This window comes from Octodon degus, unplaced genomic scaffold (assembly GCF_000260255.1).
Source record: "Octodon degus isolate 3935 unplaced genomic scaffold, OctDeg1.0 scaffold00066, whole genome shotgun sequence".
NCBI classification, from domain to species: Eukaryota; Metazoa; Chordata; class Mammalia; order Rodentia; family Octodontidae; genus Octodon; species Octodon degus.
Window position 1 is genome coordinate 5,611,040 of NW_004524642.1, and position 18,392 is coordinate 5,629,431.

Here is an 18,392-nt window from a genome sequence, read left to right on the forward strand (position 1 = left end):
ATTATTTGTTCTGGTATTTTTCTTTATACACATTCACAAAAAATTAGTAATAAAAGAATATACATTTATATCCATGAATATAAGTGTATTGTTAATATGTATAATATATGTCATATAAGTAAATATTCCAATACATGTGTACATACACATGCAAACAATATTAAGCTCTGAATTAGTATCAATTATTATGAAAAGAAGGCACTTTCAAATATATTTTAAAATAACTTCAGATCATCTTAATTCATTTACTAAAAATATAAATACAAAGGCCTAATAGCTAATAATATTCCAGAATATTTTATCTCACTATATCATTTTAAGATAAAATTTTTAGAACCTGTGTGGTTATGTGGACAAATTACTGCTCAATTGCGTGATACACACAAATATCCTATTTGATGCTGGCTCCAATGAAATTTTATAAAACTACATATAGCATAGTTTTGGGGCATCACATGACTCTAATTATGTAAGCTGTTAAAAAGAAATAAATAAAAGCAGAGCCGGGGAGATGGCTCAGTGGAATAATCGCTTCCCTGGCAAGCACAAGGCCCTGAGTTCAATCCCTGGTTCTGCCAAAAATAAATAAATAAATAAATAAATAAATATAAAAGCAAGGGCTGGTCAGGTAGCTCAGTGGATTACAGCACCTGCTTAGGTAGAGGGAGGGACTGGGGTTCATCCCAGGTTGTAGAATGGATATGGTAGTACATGTCTGCAATCCCAGCACTTGCGAGGCTGAAAACAGGAGGGTCACTACAAGTTTGATCTACATAGTGAGATGCTGTAGACCCTGTAGACCCTGTACTAAATGCATTTAAAATAAAATAATAATGATGATGATAATAATAGTAATAGTAGCAAATATGTTTATAGGTAGAGTTTCCAAACCATGACCTAACTGATTTGGAAAGCTTATATTAGAATGTGCAATTTGCAAGATCACAAAGTAGAACAGAAATTTATTTTAATTATATTGAGCAACTTGCCATACTACAGAGTGCTTCAAATTTTCTCTACAATTGTTTGATGTCAATATACATCGGCAGCATCAGAGAACCTACATTATATTTTTATGATCAGAAGAATAACATTTGTTAGCTTGATAAGCAAAGGGTATATACTGTGTAGTGTATGGTACAATGTTTTAATATCGATGTAACATTCTTTTTACCTGCTTCAGCTGAGAAAATACCTACCACCAAATAATCTCAACCTAAACTACAATAGGTTTGTCCTTCTAATTTCAAATGACACACTTACTAAATAAATCAAAATTAAAGAAATAGCTTTGTCAGTGCTCATATATATATTTCTATTTCCTTTTCTCTAATAACTTTTCAAGTTTCTATTCTAGAAATCCATGCTCAGTGAAGGGCAATTCCAGTAGGTGGAGTAATAGTAAAGCAAATATTCTCTGTGATTCTAAATATTCTGTATCTATTGTCATCTGGGGCAAAAAATATCATAAATCAGATGAGGTGAATAGAGAATAAAAGTAAAAAATGAATAAGTATAAATAAATGGAATGATTCACACAATAAATGTATTGCTGCAGAAAAAAAAAGAAAACACTCTCTTCAATCCTCACGTTACTCTGTGACCTTTCATTGTACTTTGAAAAGTTTCCTGGAGAACTTGCATTTCATACAGGAATCTGAGCGACAACTCGTTACCAGTAGCACCACATTTAACAGAGAATCCTGTGTAAAGTGTTGGGAGAAAGCAGGGAGGGCAGCCTCTGGCCAATTCAACTTTGGTTTTCAGGTCATTTGAGATTTGGGAGAGCGGATTTTGTAATAAGGCCACGGCCTTGCCAGCCCACACTTATTTAGTGAGAACTATCAGTGTCCTGCCCAGAAGCCTGCTGCCATTCTGTGTCAAGTGGTGAGACAGAGCGAGGGAATGACAGGGTTGAATCCTCCCTCTGCCTTTAACTTTATTTATTTTTTTTTTCTGGGAATCATATTAAGCTTTTAGCAGTGTTAAAATTATATACATATGAGGGACAATAAAATTATCGACTTATTCTCTATGCCCACATCTCTAAAACTGAAGAAATTCATCAACGTTAGCACTTTTATTGCCATATTTTATGATTTAGAAACTCTATCTTTCAACTCTGGGGACAAAGTGGAACAACAAGCTATACTCGAGCGAATGAAACAGTGTCTGATCCCAAAGGAAAGTTCTGGAATTGCCCCGGGGACACACAGGAACTTCAGGTCCCCCTGCTGTGTGCTTTCTACGTATCTCATGTGCGCTAACAGAGAAAGCCGTCCGTCCTGCCACTAGGCTTAGTCTCTGAGCAGGGAGCAGCGGCTCTGACTCAGGCTCCGTCATTTCCGTTCAGACTATCCAGTTGGCTCTTGTAGCCAGTGACTGGAAATCTAGATTATACATGCTTCTGCAATAGTATGGAGAAATATATGATGCCCTTCATCTTTTTCTGATCTATTCAGTACTAAAATTAAAGAATCAGTTAAAAATAATTGCAATAGCACACCCTACCTGTCTAAATCTTGTGTCTTTGTAATGGGTTTGAATTTGTCCATCAACTGCATAAGTAAATAGACATACTATTTTAGCAAGTATGCACACACAGGAGAGTGTTGCTACAAACTATAAATTCTATATTCTACAAATAGAATTCTTAAATTTTCTTCAGACAGCTGAATATTATAATTATGTACCATAATAGAAAGGAAAAATCTCTTAAATATCTAACTAGTAATTCTAATATTATTCAAAATAAGACAAAAGATTTAAATTCATCTCACTTTTACCCTTTTTATCTCCGTATGGGGCTTCAGTCATTTATTTAAAAAGTATGTACAGTATTTCGTCTGCACACATCTACATTCTGTTTTAATTTACTTTAGTGAGAACCATTAGATAATTGAGTTTAAGATTCCCAAATTCCTAAAGCATCTCATAATGGGCATTTTTATTAAGCATAATTGAACAGCATAAAAGTTAGCACAAAAACATCGTTTAAGATCTAAACAAAAGTGAATCTTTAATCAAGACTACTCTTGATTCATCCCATAAATGTTAAACAGAGAGAAAAATCAGGGCTTTCACATAAATATTTTCACCTCATAATCAATACTAATTTTGCTAATTTCTTGTGTCCATGTAGTACCAAATTACATATATACATTTTTTTAAATTATTTTTTTACCATCAGAGCTGCAGAATTGCCTACAACAGATTGGCATTTTCTCCTCTTACAGAGTGGATAAAACTGAATGAATTACTAACACGAAGATTAAAGCAACTTAACAGGGAACTGTTATTCAATTAAGTGAGATAAGTTTTATTAGAATAAATTACTTTTGTGAAAAGACTTCCTTTGTCTGATTTTATATGAGAATATCTTTGTTCAAATATTCATCTTTTCTACTTTTCCCTAGCTTTTATTTCTCACTTGACTAATTATCTGATTGATGGTTAACAAATGACTGCTATTAGCCAGCTAATTTTATATTACTTCTTTTTTTTTTTCCTTTAAGTGTATTTAGGACAGGGTCTACAGTGTCTGCACAGTCTCACTACATAGATCAGACTCGGAGTGATTCTCCTGTTTTCAGCCTCCCAAGCTCTGGATTACAAGTGAGCACCACCACACCCAGTCTCCATCAACCTCTCAGAGCGTCCTGGAGATGGGACCAGCATGTCATGCCAGAGATCGAACCCTGGGCACTGAGCTCTGCCTAAGCAGGCACTTTATTCCGCTGAGCTATCTGGCTGGCCCAGTTTTATATTTCTTAACTTTGTAGAACTTAAGCATTGATAGATTTCAATTATTGGGTATTTGGCCAGTTATTTTCAGCCCTCCAGCAATAAGAAATGCTATTCTTGAAAACTCAAACTCTCAAGTTGCTTGCAGACATATGAATTCCTAAGTTGGATGGGTAGTCTCAAGGTCTGTGCAAGTGTAAGGAAACAGGCAGGTGTAGGAGAAAGAAAGACATAACAGACATTATAAACAGGAAAAGAAAGTGACAATCCAAAACTTAAAGACAGATAAAAATAATATATATTGAAACTGCTATATACCAGATATGCTTAAGCATTAATGATCAATTCTCAGCTGAATATAATATGCTCAATATACTATGAACCTTGAGATACTTTACAACAAACCACAAGCAGGACATCAGATTAGAGAAATTTTAGCTATTACTGACTCAAACCCCTAGATTCATGGAGGAACAACAAAGATGCAGAGTTTTCTCAGTGCAGATACTGTAGGAGCAGGGCAGGCAAGCATGGTGACAGTTTGGCTGAATGATTAATTTTCATTTCATTGTCTCCTCTAGAGCTTCTTTGTTTTTCCATTAAGTCCCACCTCTGCCCCGGTTGGCCAAACATGCTGTATTCAAGATGTTCTACCTCTTGGAATTAGCCATCTTCACCCTCCTGAGTAAACACAAGCAGACATTGGCCAGTTGGGTACCTCAAAGAATTCCACAACTAGTAGTGTCTCTAACATTGTCTTTGGAGAAGAATTAGATGCTTGCAGTACAAATCGCTGATAATATACAACAATTCATTCTTTGATGAAGCAACTTCATAAACAGAACTCTACATTAGGACATGGTAACATTAAAATGCTGGATTTCTCCTCATAAACTTTTTTTACTGGGTCATAAAATGTCATAATAATATATCCAAGAAAAGGTTTTAGAAAGCTAATTTTGTCAATATGTACTATGCTGAAATTTCTTGTATATAATGCTTCAATTTACTAAAATGCCTCAAAAATATTGATGACATAACATTTTTTAAGATTATGCAAGTCAAAACAATACTTTCAAAACAATTAATACTTTTTCTTTTATAGCTAGGTCAAAGCCCTACGATGGCTGTCTTAGTTACTTTTCTCTCATTGCTGGGACAAAATACCAAACATCCAAAATTAAGGAAAGAAAGATTTATTTCGCTCACAGTTTGTGGACATTTCAGTCCATACTCAGCTAGTTGGCTCCCAAGCAGAGTTAGTAGCTCATGGCGGCAGCAGTGGAAGACAGCAGAATATGGTGGGAGTGGCGGCGGAAGACAGCGGAATAGCAAGAGCAAAAGGGAGGAGCAGCAACAACAATGGCAGAGGCAAGCCTCGCTCCTTTCCTTATGTTGCCCTCAGACTATACGCTCCAAGGTGGGGGTAGCACTCACACCCATAATCCCAACAGTACTCAGACCCATAATCCCAGCCTTGGGTCATGAATTAATCACAAACTCTAGAACCACTCCCCAATGACTGCCTGAGGCTTTGAGGGGATAACTACACACAAACCATGACATTGTCTTTTGATTTACACTAATAAGACATGTTCTACAGTCTCCTTTGGAGAATAAAAAAATATGTAGTTCTTAACAATTTCACGATCCCTATTTCACAATATTAGGAGTTCTGGATTAAAATAGGATAAGCAATAAGGTGCTATGGCCTTATTAACATATGAACACACAGTATCCAAGGGAACCAGTTGTATAATACGGGAACAAATCAGAAAGGCTATATGCAGACTATTGTCTAAGATCAGAATGACAGCTTTACCCCACAAATATGATAGATTAATGGTTTTTGTGCCCAGGAAGGAATTTTTAGAGACTCCCTCCTAAGCTTTCTGACATGAGACACGCACTTGCATAACTTTAAAGGGGTATTAGGATTTACAGTAGAGCAATCTGTTTGGTACGTTATGATTTGCAAACGATGCTTCCAGCAGCAATGCAATATTAGGACAAAGCACATTCCAGAGAAGAAAAAACATCATTGCGTGGAAAGTTCGATCTCATCTAGCTGGCAAAAGAAGTCATGTCAGTCATGAAGGACAGTTCTAAAATATTGCGTCTAAGCAAAATTCCATTATAAATCATCTCAATATAACATTGCAATATAAAGAGGCTAAATGTGTTAGAGTCATCACATCCTGACCCCATTTTGATAGCCACCCCACCTGCGTCACTGGAAAGCCGTGCGACTGGGGACAGCTCCTTATGAGCATCATTCTCACCATCTGTGAAAGACAAGACTTGAGTCCATGGTTTCCACAAGAGCCTGTAGTGTGACGAGTTGACTTCCATAAACTCACGCATAAATATTAACAAGAATTCTACAGTTTCTTCTGGAGGTCAGTACTCTCCAATGTTATGTTGGATTTTAAATGAAGAACAAAAACTGCAGGTTAAGGTACATGCATCGATAATGTGAAAATGTGAATGGATTCCTCTCTTTCTCAAGGAAGAAAAGAGTTACTCACTTAATTACTCATACTGTGAAGCAAATGTTTCTCCAAGTTTGGGATTTTTCAAAGTCTTCTTTATGTGTAAACAAGTTTTACATATATGGATATAAAATACATATAGAAAAAAGTACAATGAGTATATAACAAAGAGTTTTTAACATTTCAAATAGTCAAAATTCAACAATAATTTCAAACAATGAAATATTTTGTGGAAATACAAGCTATAATAAAGGTACAGGGAATATGTTTTGTTTGATTGATTGCAGCAAGACATGCTCCCATCCCTTGCCTCTCAAAACATTTGCCTCCAATTGAAACTTTTTTCCAATATTCTTGCTACCGTCTCAAAAAGATCTAGAAGTCTTCCTCTGAGGGTGTCTTCCCTTGTGCTCTCTTCTGAGTAGGAGCCCTACATCTGTTCCTAACGTTTACTTTTCGTGATCGTTTTGACTTCGGGGAAGCGTCAGAAGCTGCAGTGTCTAGCCCGGTGAATGAGCTAGAAGACGGCCCCCGGCGATGTGCCCGTGATCCTGCTGTCCCGGGGGGCCATCAGCGACCACAGGCTCCGTATTCTGACGGCATCTCATACAGAGAGGCCTGAAAGAGAACTTGCAGAACTGCCTGCAGAAGTGGCAAGAGTGAAGGGATAAATGTGTTCAAAGCAAGGGAGAGGTTTTTATTTATTTAGAATAAAAAATGATGATAGAAAAAAACTATTAGAAATGATACAAAATTTCTCTAAACAAAGTAATGGGAATTCAACAACGGTTGCTGTATTGCATGATGTTATTGTCAAATTAGTTGCTTAGGTTACCAGATTTAAAGCTGCAAGATTGGTTTAAAGAACAAAACAATAACAAAAAAGTTAAAAGATGTTCAAAAGAAACTGCTCCTGCCAATGTTCCCTTGTCGTTTTGCTGTTTTCCGCTGCCACGAACAGCTGCCCTCCACCTTGTGACATTCTCCCATGGAGTCAGCCAAGCATGGACTGAAACCTCCACAGCTGGGAGCTAAATAAACCTGTCCATCCTTCAAAAAGGAAAAAAAAAAAGAAGGAAAAGAAGAAAATTTTAAGCATTAACTGCTCCTTTCAAAAGATCAGCAGAAACTGACAGTAGGATTATCCAAACTACCCTGCATACATGCCTACATATAGCTTTCTCCCTTCTTTCTTTCACTATTTTCCTCATCCCCGTTTGTCCTTTCCATTGAAAAAATTCTTCCCCTTTCACAGTCGCTATTGTACCTTTCTAATTTTATTTCCTAGACTATATTAGACTACACTGGCAAGTGAAATAAATCACATCCACATGTGCAAACACTATACTGTCTTGAAGGGGGAGATTTTTGAGAGTGAGTAATGACAATGTGTGGTTTTGTGTGTGTGTGTGTGTGTGTGTGTGTTTGTGTGTGTATTTTAGGGAAGGGTCTACAGGGTGTTCAGGGTCACATTACTAGATCTGACTCATAATGATCCGCCTGATTGTAGCCTCCCAAATGCTGGGATTACAGGTCCATGGCACCTTGCCCAGTCTCAATTGCCATCTCAGCTCACCCCGGGGGTGGGGCCAGCACAGCAGACCCGGGGATCAAACCCCCGCCCCTGTGCCTTCTTGCAGGCGCTTTAATCAGCTGAGCTATTTGGCCGGCCCTTCCAGTGCATATTTTACTATAGTCAATTTTTAAAAATGTAAACATTTACCCTAGATTAAGATTGTACCTCATCAGTTGCAGGCTTATTAAATTCTTCTGCAGGATTCTCCAGTGTTAGCCTTACTTCTTAGGGTGAGATGGTATTTTGGGTGCGAAGCTGTACTGAGCACTGTTGAATATTTGGGAACATGTTCTGAGAATTGTAGTGTGTCTAGCAACACTTGTGACCTTTGTATCCTAATATCAATCCTTCCCATGAAATTGTAGCAACAAACAAGTTTCCTGAAGGGACCGTGGGTGGCTAAATGTCTTTCAGAGGCCAAAATGGTTCCTAATTGAGAATCACTAGTTGATGTCCACACCATCTGGGTTTATGTCAACAGAAAAAGGATAATTCTCAGAAAAGCATCTTGTCTTACTGCTCTGGGAGAAATGGCTTAATTTGTTCAAAGTCTATCCCATTTAGTTGAAATTTTAGAATGTAAAAAAAAAGAAAGACTACTTCACCCTCATTTTACCTAAAACTTTGAACAAAATTACACTGAGATTGTATGAAAGCACAAATAAGGCTTGTACTGAGCAAAGCGCTCTGCAAATGTGCTTCCCTTAGCACACAGCCTCCTCATTACTGGACAAGCCCGAGCCTGCTACTGTGTGTTCTGTGGCTGAGAAGAAGCTGATGGAATTTCGTGCCCTGTACTTTGACCCCTGCACACTCAAATATTTTATTATGGTTGCAAAAACAAACATCGTCCTTTTTATTACTGGTGTTGAGCCAACAAGTTTGTTGGTTCCTAATGAAAATGCTTAATCTGCCAAGAGATTTGTTTTATTTTTCTCTCTGTACATCTGTGACACTCTCATTATTTTTTATTTACGTGTACGTATTGAAGCCTATTTCCTATATTAACTATTTTACAAAGCATTATTAAACACTACAGCTCTGTGCACTGGAAATTTCTGCAGTGTCAAAATCACAGCTAGCAGTAAGCCCAGACAGAATTGTGCACATCCACAGAGAGTGCTGTCACTCAGAGTGTGGTCACATGGTGACTTCCTTCAAGCTGAGTTCCCAAATGCTAAAGGAACTGAGTACTAGGGTTTTGGATCATGTCCAAAATTACACCAGTATAGTTTCTGTTGTTGAGTTCAACTTCTGGTTAAATTAACAGAACCCATAATACAAAGAAAAAAGGGGGTATTTCCATAAAAGAAAATTAATTCAGGGAACTGATCTATTATTTACTTTCACACTACTTGGCGAAATACTGTAAATCTAAAGAGAGTCATGGACTTTTTCTCTTCTAACCATAAAAAAGTACAATCAGAGTTTTAAACCATGACCCGCTATAGCTATCTGAAAGATGACACTCAAACATGTTTTATTTCTTTAACAGAAACGATCCTTTTCTACCCTCATTACTTACTGGTCTACTAAAATGTTTTATAAGTAATGCTTTTTGCTATCAAATATGTAGCATTTTTTGTTAAAAAATTTACTTTTTTAATTTATGTGTTTGGTACAGAGTCTCACTGCGCAACCTGGACTCTCAGGCAGCCCCTGTTTTCAGCCTCCCCAGTGCTGGAACTCCGTATGTGTGCTACCACATGGGATCAAACCCTGGCCCCTGCGCAGTCTGCTTAGCTATCTTGCTGGCTATACATGGCATTTCTTTTTTAATTTTATTTATGTGTGTGTGTGTGTGTGTGTGTGTGTGTGGCCAGCTCAGCCCACCAGGGCCGGGGCTGGCATGTGGGGCTGGGGGATTGAACCGCGGTCCCTGTGCTTTGCTAAGCTTGTTCTAAGTAGGTGCTTTAGACCACTGAGCCATCTCACCAGCCCCTATAGATGGCATTCTTAAAGCTATGTTATGTTTTTCCTTACAAAATATTGATCTAAATATGGAAAACATTGAATACGATCATCATAAACATGAATTGAGCCGAAACGTTCCCCTATAGATTAAGTTTTTATTTTTGTTAATAATCTGGTGAGTTGAAATCATCCTGGGTAATTCATCTCAGCTAAAATTAAATTAAAATTCTAAATGTCTTTCCCAGGACAACTGTGCCAGCCATTGAGATATACACTTATATCATTTTTATTTTTATAATTTTAGTTATTTAGTTTATTATTTATTTATTGAGACAACATCTCACCATGTGGTACAGGCTGGCCTTGAACTTGCTTTTGTAGCCCAAGCTAGCCTCAAACATGGCTCAGCCTCATGAGGACTGGGATCAGAAGGATGCGTCACCACATCCAGCGAAAGTATTTTTAAAATACGACAAAATTAATAGTTTTAAACATCTTTAACCTAGGATAAAAGATATCTGTTTTGAAGACTATTTCTGCATCCACACAGCTTAAGGTATGGAATGAGGTGCTTGAACATGCTTTCTGTATAACAGCTAATGTGGATAAGTAATGGAAAAGATTTAAATATGAGTATCAAACTTGTCTGATATAAGAATGATCTGCTTCATATAGATATGTTGGTTTGATTTAGCTGTACTACAAAGGGCCACTAGCTCTGATGTTGTATTGTCTATATTTATCTTCTTGTTTATATTTTCTAGCTTTTGCTCATGAGCAGTCTGTTTAAGCTATTTTTCCATCTTCCTCTACACCTGTCCTTCAACAATGCATATGTAACTTGAATTAAATTAGTACATCTACTGCATTTCTGAACCAGTAAGTATAGTAAGTACTTAGCAAGGGCTCATCTTTAGCACTATGCATTCATCTCAGTTTTGATACAAATTGTGAAGGTATTAACTCATGGCAAATATAGACAGTTATGTGCCTAATCATGTTATCCAAGGAACAATCATGCGTAATGTTAACAGTTTCTTCATAAATATTTATTTCATTTTTATATAATTCAGAAGAATTTTGATATGTCATTAATATTTCCTTCTACAAAGAGTAAAATAAAAAAAACTAAAATCAATTTTTCTAAATTGTTTTTCATTTTAGTTGCTTATAAAACATAAACATAATTTATCAATAAAGAGTAACAAAACATGATATTTTGGAATAAAGATTGTATTGAACTGAAAACATTAGAAAGAGTAAGAATAAGAAGCAAAATTTCCCTCCCCATTGGACAAAAAGCAAGACACAAATTAACATAGACTTTGTTCCCCCCATACCCCTGGAAGGGAGGACAACATTTGGGCAGAGAAAGCAACTTAGCATGGTGGTCTGGAGACAGTGCCAGAGCAATCTACTTAACAATTTAATAGCTAGCTTTTGTCTACCACTAGTTCCCAGAGTATTTTCCTGCCAATGATTTGCCACCCCTAAAGACTGAAATTCTTTTCCCCTTATCTTATCACTTCCCTAAAACTGAAGTGTCCCTTCTGCAAGATACTGTTTGGACTCAAGTTCTAGGACATGTTTTTGAGAATTATTTGTTCTCTGACTAGCTCTCATTTTCATGAGAGCTATGCATGTCACTAAACTCATGTTTATCTTTTCTTTCCTAAAGGGTTATGTGTGAAGAGCACAGAAAGCAAATTGTGTTTATTTTTTTTTCTCTCCTTTACATATATTGAGGCATGATTTTTTTTTTTTTTTTTGGTGGAACTGGGGATTGAACTCAGGCCCTTGCGCTTGCCAGGCAAGCGTTTATTCTACTCAGCCATCTCCCTGACCCGGCATGATCTTTTTTGGTGTGCTTCATATATTGTTTCTCTTTTTTAATTTTTTTATTCATTTTAATGAGAAAAAGATAAAATAGCAATGAAACAGTTTCAAAACAGGTTAGTAGGACAGTTACAATAATTATTACATTGCATGTTTTCTTCATGGTAGTTATTCAGAGGAGAAGATGCAGACATGATAGCTTGTCTAAACACTGTCAGTACAAACCTTTCTTCGCATTGAATGAGGCATGATCTCTACCCAACCTTTAGCCATGCTATGTATGAGGTTGCTGGCCTCTCCTTTCTGATTGTCTTGAGCACTCTGTATGCTTTATAATTTATTCATCACACTGAGCTTGTTATTTTAATCTTAATATCCAAATGCATCTTAAAAAACTACAGAACATGTAGGTACTGTGAGGAAAATTCTGAATTCAAACAGTCTGTGCCATTCTGACCATGCTACTGCCTGAGTGGTGCCATTGGCTCCAGGTTTCCTGGATCTCTCTAGTGAATGCAAATTATTGATTAATTGACTGGGTATACTAGGGACTGAGCCCAGGACCCCATATTGAACTGTATGTCCAGCCTATTTATGGCTTTGTTTTGTCTTTTTTTTTTGTGGGGGGAGTAGTCTTGTTAAGTCACTAAGTTTCCTGGGCTGCTATCCCAGGGTGCTAGGATTATAGGTGCGAACCATTGTCTGCACTTGATTTATATCTGAGCCATGACTTAGAAACAGAGGATAGTGAAAAAGAGATCCTACATTGATTCTTTTTTAATTAGTGCCTCAAATTTTCCTGTCAGATAAAACAAAATAAAGTTAATCTGGAACAATTTATTGAATATTTTGCACCTGTTTTTTGGATTTACTCCTCTAACTGCTGAACCTGTAAAATATCCAGATAATTAAATATTTGCTGGTACATGAAGCAAGTAGAGGTGGTGTGATGGAGATGCAACCATTAATCACCATATGTTACAGAAAGAAAGCCTTGGAAAGGCAGGGAGATGGAAGCTTAGAAGGATGAGGAAATTTGCTCAAAAACAAGGCCTTTGAGTTGAGATTTAAATTTTATCCTCAATAAAGCTAAAAATTACACTTTGAAGGTGAGAACTTACATCTTTCATGAAAACAAATCAAATATTTTATGTACTAACAAGATTTTTCAACATATTTAATTTTGGTTCACTAATTTTAGCCTATATGTGTTGATTTGTTTCATAATCTTAGATGATACATTTCAAAAAAGCGTAAGTTTTTAAAATTTAATTCAATTTTCTGGCCCTTTGCATATAAATCTTTATTGTGAAAAAAAAAAAGACTATGCTAGGGAGATAGCTCCACAAGGTAAGAGGCTGCCTGGCAAGACAAGGATCTGGCTTTCATCCTGGGTACCACATACCATGCTGGCCCCAGAATCATGCGTTCTGGGTGCGCCATGAAGTCACCAAAACCAGCTGTGGTGGTGCACACCTGTAACCCCAGTGCTGGGGAGGATGAGACAGGAGAATCACTATGAGTCCAAGCTGTGTAGCGAGACCCTGTACCAAAAAAAGAAATAAAAGATTTTTTTAATGAACAATAAAATATTATATTTAATATCAGAATTCAAAGTCACACATCTTAATCAGCACTGTAATAGATACATTGAATTTTGTGTTGAGCCCCAATATCTTGAATAAAAATCAACATGTCTTAAACATATTTTACACTCTGTGCAGTGATTCTAGGATATCGAGTTCAGCCTCAAGAAACTGACACATTGGGCTATTAAGTATCTTTGACCATACTCCTGTATATTTTAATGCAAAAATGCCTATTATGACTCATCCTTTTTGTTAGTTTAATCCTTTAAATTATCAAAGATATTACAATAGATGAAATGCTACTTTTAAAGAAAATAAGCTAAACTATTATCAGTGAAACAAATTCATAGCATGAACGATTTAACCTCGGAAAGTGAGAATGAAAAGCACTCTTGTTTTAAAGGATTTGTAGTGGGAAGTTAGGGGGGTAGTGGGCTCAGCACGATAGAGACAGGACCTACTCGGAACCTCTAAGCAGGAGCAAACATGACTCTGGAGAAGGCTTAGCTTTGTGGTAATGTGCAACACCCAAGAACAATATTTCAAGTAAGGTGTTATGTCTAAACTATTTCTAGCTGATAAACGTTACCTAAATATTAAAAATATAAGATATCATTACATATGAGCGTATAACTATGTTTCTCATTAGAAATCTTTATTTAATTACTATTTTATCGTATAGTAATATGATGTAAACTATTACTTTTTATTTTTCTTAATTTAAGTTGATTATAGATTGCACATCTGTATCAGTCAGGGTTTTACTAGTGGTACAGATACAACACAGGATGTATAAATGTATAAGAAATTCCAAGATTGGCTTAAAATATTCAGTCAAGGAGTTGGATGAGGAAGCAGGCAGAGGATGTCTGCACACTGGAGGCTGAAGGTTTCAGCTCAAGGTCGGGATCCCACAGCAATACTCCGTGCAAATCTGTATCAGGATGCTGACAGATCTGCAATGGGAAGTTCCATGAGTCTACACCAGAAGGCTGAAGGATCCCAAGCAGAAGCCAAGAGCTTGCGTTAGAGCCAGGAAATGATGTCCAAGCTGGTGGCAAAGACTGGAGCTCCCCAAGAAGAATAGGACCCTCCTTCCTTCTTCATTGTCCTTTAAGTAATGAGTCACTCTAGGGTAGAGCTGCCATGCCCTGGGGTGTAGAGTTGCTGAGACAATTTAGTAAAGCTCTTAGCTTCTCAAATTGACCCAAAAAACCAACTACTACAGCATCCATTATATTTATTTTTTGAGGAGTCACATAAGCAAACACAGATTAATAGATTATATCAATAGTTTAATAGAGTTTCATTGAATCAGTCAGAGGACTTCAGGACAGTGATCTCCAGGCAGGTTTTTCCAGTTAAAATTTGAGCTACAATTCTGTAAATAATTTGATTTTATTATTAAACGAAATTTATTTGACTATCATTCTCAATAACTTTGCCAAAATTATATAAGGAGAACTAAATGTAATTTATAATTAACAAGCCAGTAATAATGTAGCACATTGTGCAGTTCATAGGATAAACTGTCCCCTTTCTTTTTTTCCTTTTCTTCCTTCCTTCCTTTCCTTCTTCCCTCCCCTTTTTTCTTCATTTTACTTTTTCTTTTATATGAAACTCCTTTCTTCTACTTCATTATAAAATATGATAATTTGCCTTCTATTTAAATGTGGCAGAAAGTTCAGCTATGGTTAATTGAGGAGAATAAGAAGGAAAACATAATTCCTATGTAAACAATCTTATGTCCTCACCAAAATCATTCTATTATTTATTTATTTATTTATTTATTTATTTATTTATTTATTTATTTATTTTTGTTTTGAAACCACAACTTTTGCACTGAGATTGATTCCTGGCTGTCTCAGTTACCTTTCTGTCATTGCTGGGGCAAACATCTGGCACTCAGAAATAATGAAGGAAAGGTTTATTTAGCTCACAGTTTGTGGAGGTTTCAGTCAATACACAGCTGGCTCCAAGGAAGACTGGCATGTGGTGGGGGCAACAGTTCATGGTGCTAGAAAGCAGCAAGAGCAAAAGGGAGGGGTAGCAGCAACAATGGCAACAGAGAGCAAATCTGTCTCCCTTCTGTTGTATGCAGGCTGTCCACCCCAGGCTGGGTGTAGAACTCACACTCATAATCCCAGCAGTGCTCATACGCATAATCCCAGTGGATCATGAGTTAATCACAAATCCTGGAAGTCCACCCCATGACTGCATGAGGCTTTAGGAGGACACCTAGACACAAACCACAACACTTGCTCATTGTTATTTCTCCTTTTGAGGTAATATCTTGGTAAATTGTGAAGTTAACAGGATGGGCTCAGACTTGACAGCTTCCTGTGTCAAGACTCTCAGAATATTAGGATTACAGGATCATGTTACTGCTCCAGGATTATACATGAACTTTTACAAATTTTACACTGATTTTTGTTATACATAGAATTGTTTTCTTCTTTTGAACAGAAATAGCATTTGTTTTATCAGATTTATTAGTATATGAATGACAAAAGTTGTAACTGAGGCATGTGATGCAGTGTTTTGGTATAGGCATCAAACATCAAGATTATTACAAAGCTAAATGCTTAAATTAATGTGGTCTTAGAATAAGAATAGATAAAATGATGCCTGAAGACCAAAGAATCATAGATACTTTATTGGTGTTGCTGAGACAATTGATTATTCATAGAGCATACATTCACAAACACACACAGAAACACATGCAGAATAAATTAAAGGGAAGAAATTTGATTCCTACCTCATAATCAAATAGATTAAAGACTTACGTATACAACAAAAAGTACAAAATCTTTAATAAATAGTATAATACAATTTTATTGGTTCTGAGTTAAGTTTGATATTGAATATGAAAAGTGCTTGCTAATTGGTCCACATTAAACATGGAAATTATTTTTATTTCTCAAACACATAAATATGTAAGTAGAAAAGTAAAAATTTGGAAAATATATTTGATGCCTATATTCTTGAAAAGATATTATCTTGTATATATTTCAAAGTGTAAAATAATTCCTAGAATATCTGTACACAAAAGCCAAAGAGATAAAAAAATTTAAAAATGCCTATGTCTTACTAATAATTAGAAATATACAAAATAACATTATCATAAGAAACAAGGGGCTGGTGAGATAGCTCAGTGGTCTAAAGTGCCTGCTTAGGCAAACTTAGGCAAGCACAAGGACTGCGGTTCAATCCCCGGCACCACAGGCTGCCATGCCAGCTCCACCCACAGGGCAGGCTGAGCCAGCCAGAGTCAGGCTCCTGAGCACTGGGATTACAGGCATGTGACACCATGCCCAGTACTGGGGATTGAACTTGGGTCCTTGCCCTCGCCAGGCAGACACGTAGACCACTGAGGGATTGCCCCAGCCTTATGGACTGGTCTATAAATGCTCTATAAAAGGACCCTGTATTAAAGGTTTGGTCTCCAGTATATGATGATACCTTGGTAATGCTGCACATTGCTGCCTGAGCACTGGGGAAGCCAAACGTGGAGAGCTTAGTGTGCAAAATTAAAATAATAAAATAAAACGATTTGGTCTTTAGAGCAGTGTAGTGGGAGATGGACAAGCTCTGTGAGTGGCGCTGTTCAAGAGGTCCCTAAGGCCTTGGCAGCATGGCTTCCAAGGGAAACGTGCCTTTCGGCCCTTTGCTTCCTCTCTCTCTCTTTGGTGGTGTGAGCAGCTCTGCTCCACATCACGCCCATGTGCTGCTGTCATGTGCTGCCACACCACTAGGCCCAAAGCAACAGTGTCCCTCAATCACAGACAGGGACCTATAAGACTGAAGCTACTTTCAACCTTTCTCCTGCACAAGTTAACTAGCTTTATTATTTTGTTATAGTAACAGAAAGCTGATTGACAGAGCAGCTGTATAAGGAGTAGGGTCCTTCTCAAATCTATAACTGGTTACCGTGTGGGGAAGAGATTTGAAACTGGCTTATGGACTTTGGAACAGTTTGGAAAAGCAAGCTACAGCAAGCTAGAATGGTATAGGTGAAATGTAATGGCCATTCTGTGGAGGGTGTAAATGACCTCAGTGTGGGTGAAAAGGAGAACAGTAAAGCCGTGATGATCAAGCTTGTGTATGGAACTAAAGGTTCTATCAAGAATTGGATTAAAATTGTCCTTAATACGTTGGGGCAAGTAATTTGCATGCATTTTTTCATTCCCTGCTACTGTCTGGGGAGCTGAGCTTATGGTGATGGATTAGTTTTTTCTGCTGGACGACGCTTTAGGGCAGGGCTGCATTCAACTGCAGCATGGGTGGTACTCGGTACTTTTACTCAGATTTCCTGAGAGAATCTGGGGCTCAGAGGAGCAGCGCACAGATTTTGTTTTTCTGAGTTGCAGCTCATCAAGAAAGTGGTGTGTAAGAATGTGTACGAAGAGGGCACGCTCCTTATTGTCAACAAACGAAGCTAAGCGCTTTGCACAAGATCGAAGGAAGCTAATTTGCTGCCACGCTGCAGCCATCCTGGGCTCAATGACACAGAAATACAAATTTATTCCAAGGACTTTGCAGGTCTTCTAAGGTTCCTTGTAGACTTCAAATTCCCAAGGAACTTTTGGTAGACTTCGTGTTCCTGCGTTTACTTCACCAGGCACGCAGAGGCTGCGGCAGGCCCAGGCATGCTGTGCACTGAGAGGTGACCTCGGAATCAGCCACGTGGTGCTGGTGCTGTAAGCATCCAGAATGCAAGAGTTGTTGGCTCAAGTCAACATCCACTAGGATTTTCAAAGACAATCTGGGAGGCCATGGAATGTGCTGCCTCCATCAAACCTCTAAAAGCAGCCACTGCCAGGGTGCCACATGAAGCACTGGCAGTGAAGCCGAAGTAGCGGGAAAGACTGACAAGATTCAGTGCTTGCAAGGATAGCTGCAGCTGCCCTGAGAAACGTGCCAAAGGAAGTGGCCACGTGGCCGTGATCAGCAAAGTCGTAGAAGTAGGGCAGTCTCCTGCTCAGCACAGTATGCCCCAGACAGTGGCAGGGCCTTGGGATTTTATATTTTTCCAGTTGTTTTTGCCATGCTTTAGGCGGACCTCTCTTTTTCATTCCCCTATTCCTCTCTTTGGGAATAGAAATGCTCACTCTGAGCTCAATCACCACTCTGTGCATTTTTTTAGCACATAGTTGACCTTGCATTGAATTTCAGATATATTGGCCTTGAACATTTAAGCAATCATGAAGTAACTCGTAGAGGAGTAAATGCATTTTGAAT

General features: G+C 37.6%; 1 non-coding gene across 1 annotated transcript; it reads left to right on the top strand.

The window, feature by feature from the left end:
- The first annotated feature begins 16,598 nt into the window (after nt 1–16,598).
- Nucleotides 16,599–16,678, top strand: LOC111817680. The gene has a single exon (XR_002821818.1). It is a non-coding gene; the product is annotated as a small nucleolar RNA SNORD55/SNORD39 (small nucleolar RNA).
- Nucleotides 16,679–18,392: the final 1,714 nt, after the last annotated feature.